Source organism: Nycticebus coucang, chromosome 2 (genome assembly GCF_027406575.1).
Source record: "Nycticebus coucang isolate mNycCou1 chromosome 2, mNycCou1.pri, whole genome shotgun sequence".
NCBI lineage: Eukaryota > Metazoa > Chordata > Mammalia > Primates > Lorisidae > Nycticebus > Nycticebus coucang.
The window spans coordinates 176342875-176361200 of NC_069781.1; the positions used below are offsets into that span (position 1 = coordinate 176342875).

The following is an 18326-nucleotide window of genomic DNA, read 5'->3' on the forward strand; positions in this document are numbered from 1 at the left end:
ATGCCCAAACTGTCCTGTTGACACGAGTCTCCTGGAGTCTCACTTAATCACTTATCTCATTGTCCAAACGGGGATGATTTTGAGCTTGAAAGGGAGTGCTATTAATAATCATGCTTGGACAACAGCATACATCAGTACCATCCCAGACAAGCCAGGACAAGGGGTCATTTGAGTTCTAAACATAAGTTCCCAGGTCTCATCTGAGACAACTGAGTCAAATTTCTAGAGGAAGGACTTGGATGTTATTCGTATAATAAGCATCTCACATCAAATCTTTTCATTGCAAAATGCTTCCCAAACAACGACTGACTACTTTGGAGTCACCTAGGGGCTTGTTAAAACACTGGTTTGTGGGACTCCAGCATCCCTCGTTTATTTATATCAGCTACGTCTGGTCTGAGGACTTCGCCTTTTTAACACACACTGCCAACGTTTTTGCTAAATTGAGGGATCATCCCAAGGACGTAGGACTGATCTGAAATGAAGCCTTCTATTTTGTCACAAATCCTCCTCATCATTTTTTATAAAATCGTGCCGTATTCTTTTGTTAAGAATATAATTAAAAAGAAGGAATATTCTCCACCTCTGCTAGGCGGCCATGTGACCTCGGGGCAAGTAACTTTGCTTCTCTCTGCCCCAGTTTATTTAGATTTACAAAAGAACTATTAATAGGAACATCCCAATTTAATTAAATGATTTAGAAACATGCTGTGAATGTAGAAAGATAACAATAAATGTATACTTGGACCATTATTATTTTTACTTGATTTTCTCCAATCTACTGAACAATTTTTTTAGTCTGTTTCTCGTTACATTTATATCTTACTTTATCTGTCTATAACACAGATGTTTTCCCAGATCTTGCCCACTGTTTTGCCACCTAGCAGCTGGTCACCTATTGCTACTCTGCCGAAAACCAATTTTCTATGACTCTTTTCATTTCATCTAACTTTGTCCCAAAATTAATGGGAGTAAAAATGTGCTAAAATAATGATGTATTTTTTTTTAAAGGAGAAGAATAGAGAAAACAAACTGGTATTCTGAAAACGGTCTTTTTTAAAACATCATTAAAAATATTTGTTCAAGGTGCTTTATAATGGCTGTATAGTATTCCATTTTAAGTATATACATCAGACTTTAGTTAACCGGTTGCCTGTTGCTGGACATGTAGGTTGCTTTGGTTTGAGTGCTATCATTATTTGTTTACTAGCTTCTTTGATTAGCTAGGATGATGGCCTCCCAGAAATGATTTTGAATTTGTTAAATTTCATTCTGCTATGAATGGAGTCTGAAACACAGGTAAGAACTTGGTGTGCCTACCCACTCCCCACCACAGGCAGGACTCACTCTTTGTAACTCTCTTTCCCACCTCCATTTTTTAGAAGAAAGAACAGGGGTAAGAATTGGCTACAATACATACTTGCTAATCTATAACAAAGAAACGATACTCTGAAAACAGAGAAAAATAAATGGGTCACTCTTTGTTTAATAGCAACCAAGAAAAAAACAGGCTTTCTCTTTCAAGTTGAAATCCAAATAATGCCTTCTGAGGCTTCAAGGATGGAAGAAGGATTTTCAAGCTGAGGATGAACAGTTTCTGTCTTATTATTGAAGGCAAAAACAAGCATTGCAGCAGATCTGAATGCTACCAAGAGAGCATGTGTGCCAGTTCAGGTCACCTGCGTGTCCTGTTACCCACATTCATGGTTCCACTGTATGTTTACAACAGAAACTGTAAACAGCCAGCACTCAACACATGTGTCACTTTGAGATCTTTTTGCACAATTCTGACTTTTAAACACCCCAAATATCATTCTTTTGCAGAATTTTGCTTACATCCTAGAGAAAATGGTAAATGGTTCTCTGAGTGTTTCGTAAAATTTAACCTGCTGTCAAAATCTTCCCACCAGTTTTATTTTCTTTTATGCTCATGAATAAAAGTTAGACCAATGGCACACGTGACTGAGCGGAATGAGCAGAGGCAAAAACACCTGGATCTGACCCAGACTCAGACAGGTGGCAGCTGCGTGACCCTGAGAACGCCTCTTCACCCAGCTCTGGGGATCGGCACTCAGAGCGTTCTCCATGAACACTGAGCACCCCGCAGCAAAACGGACCATCTGTGTGGTGGAGGAATCCTTGATGGAGGATTGTCACCTTTAACGGCAGCTGCACCGACAAATGTGTGGGCATACAGACGTGAGAGCGAGGGGCGTGTAAAGCCGAAGCCTCCCTCCACGGCCTTCCCACCTGCTCACCCACTGGGCCTTGCTCTATGGGCACAGATCTCAGTGTGTGAGCATCAGTGTGCCAGGGAACTGGGTTGGGCCATTTGGCTAACATGGTAGAGTTGACAACCAGCCCTGACTCCAAACCCAAAGCGAAGCTGTCCCCTGGATCCGTTTTAATGGGCATCTGTGACTTTTGTCCTCAGCACGGCTGGAGTATATCTTCCCTGACATGGCTCCCAGCCCCCCCTATTACCAAGAAAAGTTCTTGTGCTTTGTACGCACAGAGCAGGGAACAAAAGCAGCAGGGGAAGTGTCAGGGAAAGATCTGAGCTGGGTTTAAAAATGATATGCTGGCAGGCAGCTCTGCTGGGCTGGGGATGGTCCAGCCATTAGCAAGGTCCAGAGAGGTTGCAATGACAGGCTGGTTGCAGCTTTGTGGATTTGCATTCCCTGTACAGGCGTGCCTAGACCAAGGGCTTGAGGACTTGGGATCGCCTTAACTCCTGCCTTAGGTACCCACATCACCTGCCATCACCTGCCATCTTCCCCAGTGGTTCGAATCAGGAAGCACGGGGTCCTTTGTCCAAGACAAGAACAGCTAGTCAAATGCAATCACCTTTATTCCCACTTGGTGGAAGAAGGCCACGTGGGCGGGATGCTTGTATATCACCGCCTGTACATATGTATCCATATAATTTTTAAATTAGGAAATGAAGGAATTCCACTCTTTATTTTTTTAATATTGTCCTTTCAAGGATGTCTCTATTTGCATAGTTTGATCCTCTTCTCCTACCTAGCACCAACATTAGTGTGACCTTTTCCTGCTAATTGGAAAATCTTACGGAAATAAACCCTGTCAGAAAATGAGAAGTGACTCCCCCTCTGGCTGGCCAAACGACCTCAGAGGGGGAAAGAAGTTCTGAATTTCTGCTCCTTTTGCACACACTGCAAAATCTTTATTACTTCGGAGAGCCTTGAAGCTCAGTAATGCCCCTCCAGTGCAAAGCGGAGTAAATAAATTTCTTCTTATGACCACTTTGGAGAAACACACAACCAGATTTACTCAGCAGGGATAGATAGTGGACAGGATAATGAAGAGAGAATAAGAATATGATCGGGGTTTACAGCCTCTTCTGTCTCTTTAAAGAGTTCTAATCCTTCAGAAACAGGATACCGGGTCCATTTCCTTAAAGATACAGTGTCCCTTCTGGGACAAGTAATGTTATAAAAAGCAAAGATGTAACATCTATCTTGCGATATTGATTGGCACTTTAGTGTGATAAAAGGGGTTGAATCTGAAGGGGAAAAGAGGAGAAAAGGTAAGTAAGAATTACTCTTTGAAGAATTCAAAGTGTCCCTATAATATCAGGCCAAACTTCAACCACAGAGAAACAAAAGCACCATTCAGGGCGGGTGACATTCATCAGCAGAGTTACGCAATGACCGTGGGTTACAGGGATAACTGATTCCCCTCCACAAGGAAAAGCAATTCTGGTGATTCTGATGGCATATCACTCTGGTGATTCTTAAATGCCCTAAACAGAGTCAGGCCAGATATTCCAATTCACTTTCATGGGTGTAAACGACAAGGTTCTATCTCTTGAGAGGCAAGTTAAATGCTCCAGTGACCTAACTAGTTGACTTCGGTGCCCTAGATTCAGTGACACTGATTTCAAACAACTCCACTTTCTCCCCCCAGCACCCTGAGTTTAGCCCTGCATTGCCCCTTACACATGGTAATTGGCTTCCTCTGCTCCAAAGGGCAGCCCCTAGCCTTTGTTGAATGGTCACTATGCCTCAGGTGTTCACACTTAATCCTCAGAGTCGGCAGGGTTACTAACCCAGTTTACAGAATAGGAACCAAAGGCTCAGGGAGACCCTCTATCTTATCCAAGGACTCCCAGTGTGAAAGGGGCATAGCTGAGATTGAAACTGAGTCTGCCTGGGTCTAAAGCCCGTGGTCTGTCCCACTCATTATTCCCAGATCAGACTCCTGAGAGGGGGCTCACCTGTGATTTGCCTCCTGAGACTTTACATTATGACTGAGTGCTGGATTGTGAGCAAATGTGGTGTGTGTCACCTCCAGGCCTGAGCCCTAACACCTCCCACTGCCCCTCTCCATTCTTTCTTCATCTGACAATGGGCTGGAGAGGGTTCCAGGAACAGAGCAGATGACAGAGCCATGGGGTAGAAGGAGCCTGGGCTGCTGGGACCCCAGCTGTGGGGGAGACCCTCCAGGGACCTGCCCCAGGATCAGCTCAACCAGGTGCTTTAGCCTTGAGTGAGCAAGAAATACCAATTGGAATGGACAAGGTATTCCAGAGGTCGCTCATAAAGTCATCATACCTAGGGAAAGTGGGAAATTGTAGCTAAATGTACCTTCATTTATAAACTATTCATTACAAAATTTTACAAAGAGGCGACCAAAAAATAGAGGATATTTGGGGACTATTTTATAAAATGTTGAAACAAGTATTTGGTAAATAAAGTACATTTAGCTATAATTTCCCACTCTCCCTAGGTATGGTGACCTTATGGGTGACCTTTGGAATGCCCTGAATTAAGCTGTCTAAAAGTCGGATCCGTGTATCACAGCAGGCAGCCCTGACAGGGACGTGTGTGAACACAGATCTCTAAGCCCTGCCCTGTACTCAAGGGGAAACCCAGACCAGCTGAGCAGGCCTGGCCTGAGTTGCTTTTTCACGTGTAGCTTCCAGACTCAAGGGTCCCACAGACTAGCTGCCCACATCCCTGGGGAAGCCTGACCCTCGCCCCACCGCTCTCTCAGCTGTCATAACAAGTGTCATGCTAACCCAAAATGCTACTTCACAATTACATCCTTGTTTGGGAAACTGACCGACCTCCTTGTGGATTCCACTGCCTTTGGAAAGGCCTCTTGTATTATCTGTTAAAGGACTGCAGAGGTAAACAGGGGGGCAGGCTGTGCCCACCTCTGGTCTGCAACCATGGCCCCCAGACAGGTGTATTAGGGTTAGACACTGTTGATACAGAGAGGAGGCAGCTCTCTACCAAATGAGAAACGCCTCTTACTTTGGTGTTTGTAGAAAAATCTTCAGGACATCTAAACAGGCCCCTCCCAAACCCCTGTGTTCCAGGCTTGGGGGGAGAGTGTTTGCTGTTACTGCCCTTTTGGTTTTCACAGCAGGGCACTATGAACCCAGAAATGGCCTAACTGTGGTTTCAAGAGCTGCCATCCCCATGCAAAATGATCCAGGTTCCCTAGAATTTCAGAGGGACAGAAAGTCAGGACCTTTGAATTGCAGATTCAGTTCGGAAACACAAAATCCTTTTTAAAAGCAATCTCTAAGGCTTTGTCATTTTCTGGGGCCATAGCAGCCAGGGCACATAGCAGAATTGATGTGCCAGATTGTCAGTGGCAAGCGTGAGGCAAAGGCCCAGAATGGCAGGCGGGCGTGCGCTTGCTGCCTCCACGCACTGCTGGGGCATCAGGCAGCTCTGCCGTGGATGAGCTTCCTCGGGGGTACAACCTCCTTTACTTTGCTACCCCGGGAAAGACAGCGCAATGCCACCGAAAATGCCAAGCCGCTCAGCTTTCACACCCCAAGGTAAGCACTCTGGGACGCTGTCCAGTGATGGAAATGTCACCGTTCAGATGACACTATCTCTCTTTTTGGCCCTGGCTCCTGTCTCTGGATCTGAGCTGCCTGGAAAGTGTCTTCCCAGACCTCTGGGCAGCCAGGAATGTGGGCTGCTTCTTAGGAGGAGGAGGCACCTGCTTGGGGGACCTGGGAAAGTGACTGAGTCACAGAATGTCCTGCCAACGGGCTGAGGCCACCACACCCGCAACTCAGAATTAAGTCATCTTTTCAGCTTCACAAGGGTTAGGGCCAACCTCTTCTTGCCCAAGAATAATGTCATGCAGAGACTCTCTTTACCTCTTTTGGTCATGATAAGACTTCTTAGCTTACTCTGCTCCTTCTAGAATGACAGAGGGTGTCCTAGGGCACTTTGGTCTCCGTGTTGGTTCTCAGCTGGGACTAAGGGAGCATCGTGGCTCACAGGAGAGGGGAGAGCTGATTCCTGATTCTGCCCTTTATCAGCTGTGGGACTTTGAGAAGTTTCTGAACTACCCAAATAATTCTCTAAGCCTGAGAATTATTTGGCAAATATTCATGGAGCACTGTGTGCTAGGATTACACTATATATCACCACAATAAATAACAACTTTATCAGCTAAGTTTATTTCTCTTTTCTATTAAACAGATTTAAAAAACAGTCAAGACCAAGTGTGGCGCCTGTGGAGTAGGGCACTGGCCCCATATACCGGAGGTGGTGGGTTCAAACCCAGCCCTGGCCCAAAACTGCAAAACCCCCCAAAAAACAGCCAATGCCAAGATCACTCTGCCAAAGAGAGGAGGAAGTAGGCAGAAGCCAGGTGCCCAGCTTTCAGCCGCACCAACAGAGCAGGGCTCCTCAGCCTCTGTTTTGTGGATAGTTCGGGCCGGATCATTCTTAGGGGTGGAGGATTGTCCTGTGCATTGTAGGATGTTTAGCCAGATGCCGACAGCACCCCTCACTTGTGACAAATATCTCCAAACAGTGCCAAATGTTTTTTTGGGAAGGGGGAGTGGAAATTTAACAATTTCCTCTATCTACAAACCACTGCAATAGACAGAGAATCAGATAGCATCACACAGATGTCGTGCCAGAAGCATGAAATATCAGCACCATGTATGTCATCATCATAATTCAGAATTCAGAGTTCGGAAATACCAGAGTCAAAGAAAATACCAGGCTTTTCTGACCCAGGATCATATGAGAGTAAGTTACATGTATTAATTAGCCAAACTCATCAACAAATATTTTTCAAGTATTTTGAAGTATTCAGACACATGGTGTGGAGCGCGTACCAGTGCCCCACATGCTTGATGGCATGAAACTTATATGCAATGTCATCCCCAAACCAATGGAACTGAGTGTGAGGGAAGCTGGCAGGGAGGGTCGTCCAAGCAGTATCTGTCACATCAGAGCCTGCTAGGAGCCTTGTCTTCCTGGGCTGGTTATGTCTCTGAAGAGCTCTGGGCCCTACACTCTTTCATTTTTCTGCCCCTCTTTCCAATCTTGGCTGAGATTAGACAAATTTGTCTGCAGCAAAGCCAGGACTTAAATCAAAATCATTCAGACATTGGACCTAACTCTTGCAATCCCTGAAGAAAAGTAAAGTTAACCCCAGCTCTTATTTAGCATCTTGTGGGTGGGGATGATCATTTGTTAACACCCATGGCTATCCTTCACGGTTTTCCAGGCATCCCTGCACGCTGAAGGCCAGCATGTCATGCCCATGAATGGGGCAGAGGCATATAGCAGGCGATGCCCCTGGAACGTCAAGGATACAATGGGAGAGTGACACAAGAGAAGCCGGGGGGAAGAGGAGTCCTGGAATCTGTATGCGTGTCGCCTTTCCATGTGCCAGTGACAGGTAGGTACTCAACACTGCCCCTTTGGGCTGAGGTGGGAGGGTAGGCGGGATGGAATGAGGGACACTTCCCAGTCCAAAGGAGAACAGCTGAGCTTTGCAGGATGGAAAGTGCTGAGATTCAGGAGAGAGTGGTAGGGAAGGTATAGTCTGGTACTGATGATTCGGAAGTTGGATTTGGGAGCTGGGGAAGGATGGCATCACAGCAATCCTGTTGGCCACAATTAACAAAAGGGGCAGGTAGTAAAGAGAGAAAAGGGCAATGGCCATGCACCATTTTATGCCATTGGTCCAAGGGAAAACTGTCCCTGAGAACAAACCGTCCACCCTTAGTGCATTTTAATTAGGTCCTCTCCAAGTTGAGTGAGAATTCCATGCCATTCTATTGCCCAGAACTGTGGAAAAGATAACACTGTCTCAAAATTAACAAGCTGAATCCTAGTGAAAACACATACACAAACACGAGGAAAACCCTACAAAACAAAGCATATGTATAAGAAATCTGGAGAGACAGTATCAGATTGGGAGAAAAAAAAAAGAACATGGATAGAAAACCCCAGAGCTGGCAAAGTTCTGGGCAAGAGCGGGGTGGGGGGGGGGTGGAGGCTGGGGGAGAGGTGGGGTGGAGCAAAAGAAAGAAAAAGAAAAAAAGTCTATTTGGGAAATAGTCAGAAGTTGTTTCATAACATTTTAAAACCAAAGTTGGCTCAAATAAAAAAGATTTATCCTTTCTTGATAAGATTACTTTCTTCCCCCTCAACTATTTCAAGGGTGTTCAAGTAATCCTTACTTTAGAACAATTAATTCAAAGTCTATCTTCTCAAAGATCCTTATGGAAACCTCTGCAAGCTCTGGCAGGGCTTGGACCTGTCTCCCCAGTGTTTCTCAACCTTTCCTCCTGGAAAACGCATTCCACATTCTTAAAACAGAATCAGATCTCTAGCTGAAGTTGGTGGACAGCAGAGGTATGGCTCCAGCTGAGGCCTGCGTTTCACCAGATGCAGAGTCTTGTTCTGATGGGATAAGTAGAGCCCACTGGCATCCAGTGACAGTTATAGAGAGATCCTCTCATGCGTATGGGATTCCACAGTGAGGTGGGCAGCTGGGGAAGGAGCTGGAACTCGGTGCTGGAGGACTTGAGCTTGTCACCACTGTCTGTCCTCCTCGAGCTTTGGCCTCCTCCTCCGTGGAATAAGTCCTTTCTGGTTTTGATAGTTATATGAGAAAGTACACAGTAGGAACTCAAATACGATGCTTCGTAATCTAAACTAAAGCTGTTTCTAGTATCCAAGAGGTAGGAAATATGAAAGACAAACCAAATACCAAAGCAAATACCAGGGCAGTCCTTGACTACCACAGCAGAGAGGCTGTGGGAGGGGGAGGGAACTGTTGTGGGGTCCCTATTCCCAAAAAAGAGATAAGGGTCTTTCTAAACTGAACTTACAGAAACTCCAAATAAGATTCTGGTCAACCAGAAAAAATGCCTTTTTAATCTTCTTTCTACAACTAGTTTTTTTTTTTTTCCATTTGTTTCCTTTGACAGGATACAAGACAAACACCAGTTTGCCTGAGTTTTAAAAGGATATTTCCTTTGCCCCACTTGAATGACCAATAAAGACATGAGTCCTGGCAAAGTGAAAAGGGGGCACATGACTAGTTTTTCTAAGGAATTCTCCAAGTCTCTGATTCTCTTCTGGGGGCATATCTTCCCACACATATATGTTCATACACAGGCACACACATATGCACATGGACACACACATGCACGAAAACTCATGCACACTCACAAATTCATGCATTCACACTTGTCATACATGTGCACACACCCATAGCGCTTATGCACACACCCCATACACGCACACACTCAAGCACCTGCAACATCTAGTACTCTTCTCCCAAGTTCTCCATCTTAATTAACAAGGAAGAAATGTTCAGGTCACACGATCATCTTCTCCAGTGTCTTGAGACAGCCCATCTGGTTGCCTGGTCCTCGGAGCCAGCCCTGCAGCCTTTCTGACTCCCATTTCTGCAGCCTGGGGCACATTCCCTACAGATTCACAACTTGTATTCCCAGCAGTTTCACACCTTCTATTCCCTACAGACTCACACCTCCAAGTCCCTGGGCAGGCTTTTCTATCTCTGCCTTGTTCAGCTCCTTCCTTCCCCAGAGGATCTTTGTAGGAGCTGCTCCAAATGCCCAGAACATATCCCTCCTTCTGCTGGTAACTCCCACTTTCCATCAGTTCTCTGTGTAATTATTACGTTGCCAGGGCTGCCTTAGTGAACCTCAGTACTCATTCCACCCTCATAACATCCCAACAGCACCTGGTCACGTTCTGGTGTTCTTGGGCCCCAAGCATTCTTGCAATGGTGTGTCTCTTTCTCCAATAAAAAAGCATTAAAATTTATATTTGACAATTGGTCAAAAGGCAAATGTAGTCCAGAGTGGGTTCATCATTATTTAAGCATTCTTATCATATTCATTTTTTTCTTTTCCTTTTAGAAGAAATTTAAACCCAATTTTTTTTGTAGACCCCTGAAAGTCTCCTGGGCATGGGGTCTCCTGGGCTGGGACGGTGTGTCAGCCCTGCTGGCTTACTATGGTTACTGGAGTGATTTTCCTAATCAACGTCAGCCTTTGCTTCTGAGCTTCATGACGGCTGGGGCCATGTCTGTCTTCCTTACTATTTAGTAAGGAAGCTGGCTGCAGCCAGGGGCTGTACGGTGACTGCTCAGGGAGATAAGTGAATGACAGGCTTCCTGTGCTAGACACAGCAAAAGAACTCATTTTCCTTTCTCCCCAGTGTCTGACATTGGAGGACCTATGACCGCCACAAAAAGCATGGAAATCTGTCCTTTGCCTGGGTTCTACTGCCCTCAGCTAGGACCAGCGCCTGGTAGGTAACCTGCTCTGGGCTGGGACTGCCAGCAGGACACTTGGTCCCAGTACAGCATAACCAGCACTGCTCTTGGACTATGTGAAGGTCCTTGGATGGCCAAGTTGTGGATAGTGTCACATCGCCACCAGCAGCACCTCTTGGGGATGTGGGAGAAAGGAGAAGCAGTCATTCCTAGGCACAGCCTACTGAGGAAGGGGCAGTGGGCCCAGAGCCCTTCCCACCAACAGCTGAGCTGGAGTTGTGATGAGAGCTGGGCCTCCTGGAGAAGGCAGATGCTGCCGCCTGCTTGGGCCCTGGGGTGGGGGTGGCAAGAGTGTGTGTGTGTGCACGCCTGTGTGTTTGTGTGCAGGCAGAGTGCTCCCCACCCCAGCAGCTATAGGGTGATGGTCACCAGGATCAGCTCTTGCTTCCAGGTGCATCAGCCTGACCTTCAACAGATAAGAATGTGGCAGGCAAGCTCGACCCTTGACCTTGCCTGCTCACTGATCCCCAAGCTATGATTATTTTTAATTTTGATGATGTTCATTTGGGAGAAGGCAGCCCAGCAGAGCTATGTGATCCTGCCCACCCTTAGAGGACCCAGCCAGCACAGGGTGGCCCTGAGGCAGGGTAGGGAGCAGTGCACATATCCCTGGGGGCTTGGGCAGGTGGAGTGGTGAATCTCACCTCAGCTGCTGCTCATAAGACCTGGACAAGTTGCTAACACTGTTATGAGGACTAAATGTAGATGAAGGCTTTATACATGCCAGACATGCAGAAAGGCATTGAATGCTGACTCCCAGGACGAGGAACGCTAACTTTTAAGCACTGTTGGCTTTGTTATGAAACAATAATGCTTCATCAATCATAAAGCCCCAGTCAGCCACCTCCTCTCACATTCTTGCTCTGGACCCCATATTGGGGGAGTTCGAAACCTAAGTGGGCCAAGAGGGAGTTGCAGAGGCTGCTCTGATGTGAGCGGGATTCTCCCAGCAGGAACAGACAATGCCCTGATGAAAGTCAGTACACCTCCCGCTGCCCCTGGAAGGTCACAGATTTAGAGGGCTGGAAGGAAGCCAAGGCCCCCTGCAAGGTGCACTTGTTCATGTGGGCCTGAATAGAGCAGAGCCAAGGCAGGAGAAGAGCCAGGGCTTAGAGTCACAGGTGTGCCTGGGAGCTGGCCATGGGAAGGAGCCATGCACGTTCTGAGCCCAGGAAGAGTGTGGAATTGTGACTTCCCATCCTCCTCTCTGCATACACAATCCCGTACACTCATTCCTTATTACCCTGAAAACCAAGAATTAAATCAGAATTCTGTTTGACGCCATCACTCTCTTCCCTAAACCAGATCGCCTTCTTGCCATTTACCCTGACGGACACAAGGACACATCTGGTGGTATCAGTTTTGGCAGCTTTTACAGAGGTGTTTGCTAAAAGCACCTAACAGGAAGTTCAGATGCACACCAAAAATTTCCTTGATAGGACACTGGTATTTTCAGATCACTCCTTGCTAAACAACATTCTAGAAGAGAAGATAGTCTAATACACTGTCTGTTAAGTTGATCAGATCATACAGTCAACCACATTGACCTCATGCTTAATGAGCCCTAGCCTGACCTGCCAGGGTGTGGGTTGTGCTGGGGGACAAAGCCAGATGCAGCTCTTGTCCTTGGGGTGTATCCAGCCAAGGAGTTGAATTTGGGTAGTAACGAAATAAGGGTCTAAATCAACCCCAGATTTCTCCTGAGATGGGTACAACAGAGTAGGGCCACATCAGTATCCCGATACCTGGTTCCCATCTTGCATCCTGAAAGAGACGCTGGCATTCAGGAGAGACTCCAGAAACATGAAACAGTGACAATGGCACATAAGCGAACTGCTTCGCATGTGGGAAAGCTGGAAAGTGGAGGAGACAAGTGCATAGGATGTTGGATCAGCATTTCATGTTACGGGAAGGGTTGCTATTCAGCGGGGGAAGAACAGGAGCAGTGGGTGAAAGAGGGTGGGGTGGCTTTCAGATCCACATAAGGAAAGGCTTCCCAACGTTTGGAATAATGGCTGTCCCAGGACACAGACAGCTATCCACGGAGGAGGTGTCTGGTCACATTCTTGTCTCTATCAGCCACTCTGCCCCATGCCTGTGATCAGTTCTGAGGAGGATGGATGCTCGCATATCTCAATCACACACTTATCTTTCTGAACCCTCCCACCTCTTACCTGCCTTGTGATCTGCGACCCTGCTGTCCCAGGGAATCTCACCTGACCTGTCTCCCACCTGCAGCCTCTTGTGTGTCCTTGGATGAGGCCCTCCTGGGATTGGGTGGGACATGGTAGTAAACCAAAGCATGGCTTTGGAGCAAGACAAACATGAGACCAAACCACTCATGAGTCCTGTGGCTGTGTGCCAGTGGCTTCTCTGAGGCTGTTTCTTTCTCTTTAACACAGAGGTGACAGCACCATCTGTTAGGACTGCAATGAGGCATCTCATGATGAGATCATGTGTAGATACCTGTAGGTTTGGGGTCAATAATCTCTCACTTCTCTCAAACAGCAACTGACCAATTCAAATTCTTTTACTTTATAACCATGAGCTTCAGGGGCCGGGGGCAAGCTGTTGCAGCCTATAGAAGATCAACGTTGGGCAATATTTTTTTGACTTTTCTGTTTGTTCTGCAAGTGGTGTGGGAATTCCCATCAAATCTCAGAAAAGAGGCAAGATCCACTTTACAGAAGAGTGAAATAAGGGCTTGGCTTGCCCTAGAGATAAGATCGTAGCTGCCTACTCTTTAACTAGAAGAGCTCAGGATTGTTCATGCCATGAAAGCTGATTGTGTACATTTCACTCTAAACCCACATCCAGCAACTTCACATTGTTACCTGTGAATCAGCCCCATGGTGGAAACATTTACACTAGGGAAATTGGCAACAGCCATAAACCAAGACTCTTCTACCCCTCAGAAAGCTGGTTATTAAACATAGTATATATAGTATACCTCTGCTTCCAATAGTGGGGAAAGAAATGCCCAAATCACATGATTTGTCTTCCAAATCTTGGGGTTCCTGAGAAAAAGGAATCAGTAGCACAGATGAACACTGAACTCCAGAACAGCCTCTTCTGTGTCATGTTAATATGTTGAAAGAACTCATCAGGCAGAGTTTGTACCGAGGATTCTTGTCCCTCTCTGTTGTCTCATTAGGAGAGCAAAGGGTACCTGCCTAGGTTGTCACTTTCCTTTAATCTGCCAGCATCCATGGAGAGCACTTGGAGTCCCTCATCTGGGTGTGACACAGGAAGGATGCAGCACTGACCCACAACCAGGAATAACAGCACCTGGGAGCCTGGGCTGGAACCTCTTAATAATTTACCATTTCCTTATAGGGACTGCAAGAGGCCGAGGCATGGTGTTGAAGTTTGATTAGAAATAAGAACATAGCAGCTTAACCTCTAACATTTAGCACTCTCCCCCGGATCGAGTGACTGATCTCTATCTGGGTGAGCCATGTTAGCCGGCTGCCTGGGAACATTACACCTCTCTAAAAGCTGTCAGTCTCTGTCACTGTCTTTGCACAATGGAGCCCATAGCTATTTTTAAAGGACCGTGTCACCTTTCAAGAGAAACTGTGTCTGCACAGATTGATTTTTCTTTTTTTCCTTGTTTTATATACAGATTTGGTGGTCTTTCATCTCCCAAGGTAAAGTTGGGTGTTTAATCCCTGACAAGACAACATTGTTTTGGTATTTATTTTAGGGAGAATAGGAAGAAATCAAGAAAAATCACCAAAATGCCTGTAGGATATTATTTAGAAATAAACATATCCTACATCAAGCACACAAAGTGAACTCAGGGTCACGCAACAAATGCCTAATGTCCAAGCTCTCATAGAAAGGCATGTCATCCGTGGAAAGGAAAGGAAGGGAACAGAAGAGACGTTGGTCCTGCAACTACTTGGTGGCAAGCATTGGATCAAAGCAATAAACATTTCATTTAATCCTTTCCCAAATTCTGTAAGACAGGAATTGTTAACCCACTTTGCATGTAATTCTTGTTAAGTGGATGGGCTCTGAAATCAGACCCTCTGGGTTTATCATCCCAGCATGATTGGGGGCCATTTCCAGCTTGTGACCCCATGCCTCAGTTTCCCTATCTTCAGAATGGTGATTGTAATGTGCTTACCTCATATCTTTACCTGTGAGAAGTAAATCAGTTAATCCAATTCAAATATGTAGACAAATACCTTGAAGTAAGTAGCCCATAAATACTGGGTTTGTTTGTATGTTTTAGTGGATTGGGTCTGCTGACTACAGCTTTTCAGGCTCTTTACTAACATGATCACTCCAGTTGACTTACTCAGATATCTTACAACATGTGAGTTAGCTCCACTTTTCAGAGAGGGGGATAATCGTGCTTGCCTCAAGGAATTCTTCTTCGGAGGATTCAACTGAGATCTCTCATGTCAAGTGTCTGACTCAGTACCCGGCATGTGGAATGTTCTCAGCCCACAATATTTATTTACTAGTCATCATTAGAAACCGTCTTCTCACGAGGAAATAGATTTAGAAAGTGTTGGATGAGTCATAGCATGGGAAGCAGGTTGCTGCAATACAAACAGAATGTTCTAGAAGGCTCTGCAAAGGCAGAGGGATAGTTGAGTTAGGTATAGTCAGACTTCAAAAATCATCAATATGATTCTAGACCTCCTGCCTTTATGCTCTCCTCTTTATAGAAGGTGAAAGTCCACGCTGCCGTGATGCATGACCAGCATGGGTTACAAAGGAGAACCCGCGAGGGCTCTGCTATGCAGACCTGCTCAAAGCCAACGCCTCGCTCTTACAAGAAAGAATAGTGAAAGAGTGTGCATTTATATCTTTTAAGTGGAAGATATATGTGTTTTATGATTAAGTGTTTTTATGATTCCCTGCTTTAATCATCTTTTATGATTAACCATTCAAGTACTAATCCTGTTAGCTTCGAAAAAGGGACTTTGTCTTTCATCTGCAAACTGTCCCATCCTCAGAAACTGCACCTGCTTCCTCCATTACCACCATTTTGGGAATCCTATAAGGGAGGGAACATGCAGGGAAGAAGAGGGGAAAATCTGAGCTTATCTGAATACCTGTTAATTAAAAAAAAGACATTTAGAAAACTTCTAACTCCTGGTAGACATAAGGGATACAACAATGACCAAGGCTGTGGGTGTGGAGATGATCTCTCAATCCAAGTGCAAAGGACATATTAAGATACAGATGCTTCTCAATCTACAATTCAACTAAAATCCCATAAGCCCATTGCAAGTTGAAAATGCACTTAATATGCCTAACCTACCGAACATCAAGGCTCAGTCTAGCACACCTTGAAGATCCATTAGCCCACAGTTGAGCAAACTCATCTAACATGAAGTGTGTTTCATAATTAAGTGTTACCTATCTCCTGTAATGTACTGAGCACTCTATTGAAAGTGAAAAACAGGGGAGTGGAGACAAGATGGCTGACTGAAGCCAGCTTTCCACAGAGGCTCCCGTCCAGAAGGAGGGTTAAAGGACAGAAATTTAGCAAGTAACTGGGTGCATTTGAGCTGCACCAAGACAGAAGGTTGAAAAACGCACAACAACCCCGCTGAGGCAAGCTACGACCCCAAGGATACAAACAAAAGGTACAAAATCCATCACCAAGCAGACGGGAGTCCTCTCCCCCAAGAGAACGGCTCAGAGTGCCCCAAAAACAAACAAGCAGAGTTCAAAGGTCCTCCTACTACACTCCACAGAGAGACCCTCTAAAAACTGGACCTACCTCCCCTACTAGGGTATCACGGCATTCTCCTGCCAGGCATAAACCAGCACTCATCTCCACTCTCACTCTGAGGTCTGGAGGCCTGTCCCCCAGGAGTCCAGATTCTTGGGTGATTTCTCAAGGGGTGTGGACAGTGCTAAACTGCAGCTGGTCAGTGCTGACTCTGGGGCACAGGAGTAACTCCCAGATATTCTGAAGCCACCCCCCCTGTCTTCCTGGGCAACCAGAGGAGGCTGTGCATCTACTCAGGTGGCGACCACCACGGAACAGATCCAGTACGGAAACACAGGCCTCGTGAGTAAAGGGTTTGCCTGAGGCGGTACCAACCTGGGTGGAGCGCAGGGACTAGAAATGCACTCATAGACCTGGGAAGTTCCCAGGGCAGGGCTGACCCAGAGGACTGCTTTACTGAGCCTAACACGCAATCGGCCCTCAGGGGATCGTCAGCCTATAGACAAAGGAAGACAGGAGGCTAGAACTGACAGCTAACCGAATACAAACCTGCAGGAGCAAAGACAGGGCCTGAGGTGCAGGCTCTGGGAACTCAAAACAGCTTCTCTTCTGCAGGGGAATTTAGCAGGGACAGAAACAAATCCCCACAAAGTTGTTCTGTTCTGTCAGTAACATCAATCAGGGGTGGCGCTGGAACTGAGTGAACACCCCCCAGCCTCCATCAAGCACCCGAGGTTGCCAGGCCTCACCTCCCCCTGCTAGACAGAGGCACAGTACAGCAGCCTGGCTGAGCAGAAATAGATTTCCTTGTGATTCAGGCAGGTGCAAATCCCTGGAGTATCAGTTCACTACAGGCAACTGGGTCAGCCAACTGCGGGGTTATCAGTGACTGGGTGTGACAGAGGTGCAAGGTGGGGAAGGAGGTATCAACCTTCCCAGACCAATCTATTTGCTGGGTGGCTTCTCCTGACTCCATGCAGCACTGGAGCAAGCCATATCAGAATAGTCACCAGACCCCTGTGATCCAGTTGCCAGAGACCTTTTCAACTCTCCCACCTGAGACAGGTGCTGACTGAGACAATTGATTTGGACCTTTTGAACTGACCCAATCGCCCAAGGACTATTCAGTGGTGCCCTAGGTGTGTGGTTATAGAAAGGTTTGATTTCCCTTTTCCAATTGTTGCCTGTGGGGGGCGGGGTGACTTAATTGCTGGTATTTCTCCACAGCTGAGACTTCAACCCAGAGTAACTGTTTCACTAGGGTAGAACAGAAACCGGCTGCAAATAAGACAGAACCACTTAGCCCAACCACACCAGACAGGGCCCCAGTTTCTCAGGCCATAGCACTGTATGGGTCCACGACAAAGCTCCAGGGGAAAAATCAAAGGGTGTAAAACAATCATGGGGCAGAATCAGTGGAAAAACTCTGGTAACATGAATAACCAGAATAGATCAACCTTCCCAAGGAAAGATATGGCAGATGTTACTGAAGATCCCATTCATAAACAGCTGGCCGAGATGTCAGAAGTCAAATCCAGAATTTGGATTGCAAACAAGATTAATAAAATGGAGGAAAATTTGGAATTAGAAATTCAAGCAGCAACTCAAAAGCCGGAATTAGAAATTCAAGGAGAAATTCAAAAGTTCTCTCAAGAATTTAACGAATTTAAAGAAAAAAACACCAAAGATTTTGGCACACTGAAGCAAGAATTTGCAGCCCTCAAAGATCTGAAAAATACAGGAGAATCCCTCAGTAACAGAGTGGAGCAAGCCGAAGAAAAGGTTTCTGACATTGAAGACAAAGCCTTTGAACGCTCCCAAACTCTCAAAGAGGAAGAGAAATGGAGAGTAAAAACGCATCATTCTCTCAGAGAGCTCTGAAATAATTTGAAGAAGGCTAATATCTGCCTCATTGGAATCCCTGAAAGTGATGAAGTGGCCGCGCTGGGCACAGAGGCCCTTCTCCATGAAATTATGAAAGAGAATTTTCCAGACATGCCAAGAGATTCTGAAATTC

The 18326-nt window shown here is 46.1% G+C and overlaps 1 protein-coding gene and 1 non-coding gene across 2 annotated transcripts in view; both read right to left on the reverse strand.

Moving 5' to 3' along the window:
• MAF (MAF bZIP transcription factor) overlaps positions 1-18326 on the reverse strand; it is a 347162-nt gene that overhangs the window by 101101 nt on the left and 227735 nt on the right. The gene's annotated exons all lie outside the window — the stretch shown is intronic.
• LOC128580312 (small nucleolar RNA SNORA27) lies at positions 9215-9337 on the reverse strand. The gene has a single exon (XR_008378611.1). It is a non-coding gene; the product is annotated as a small nucleolar RNA SNORA27 (small nucleolar RNA).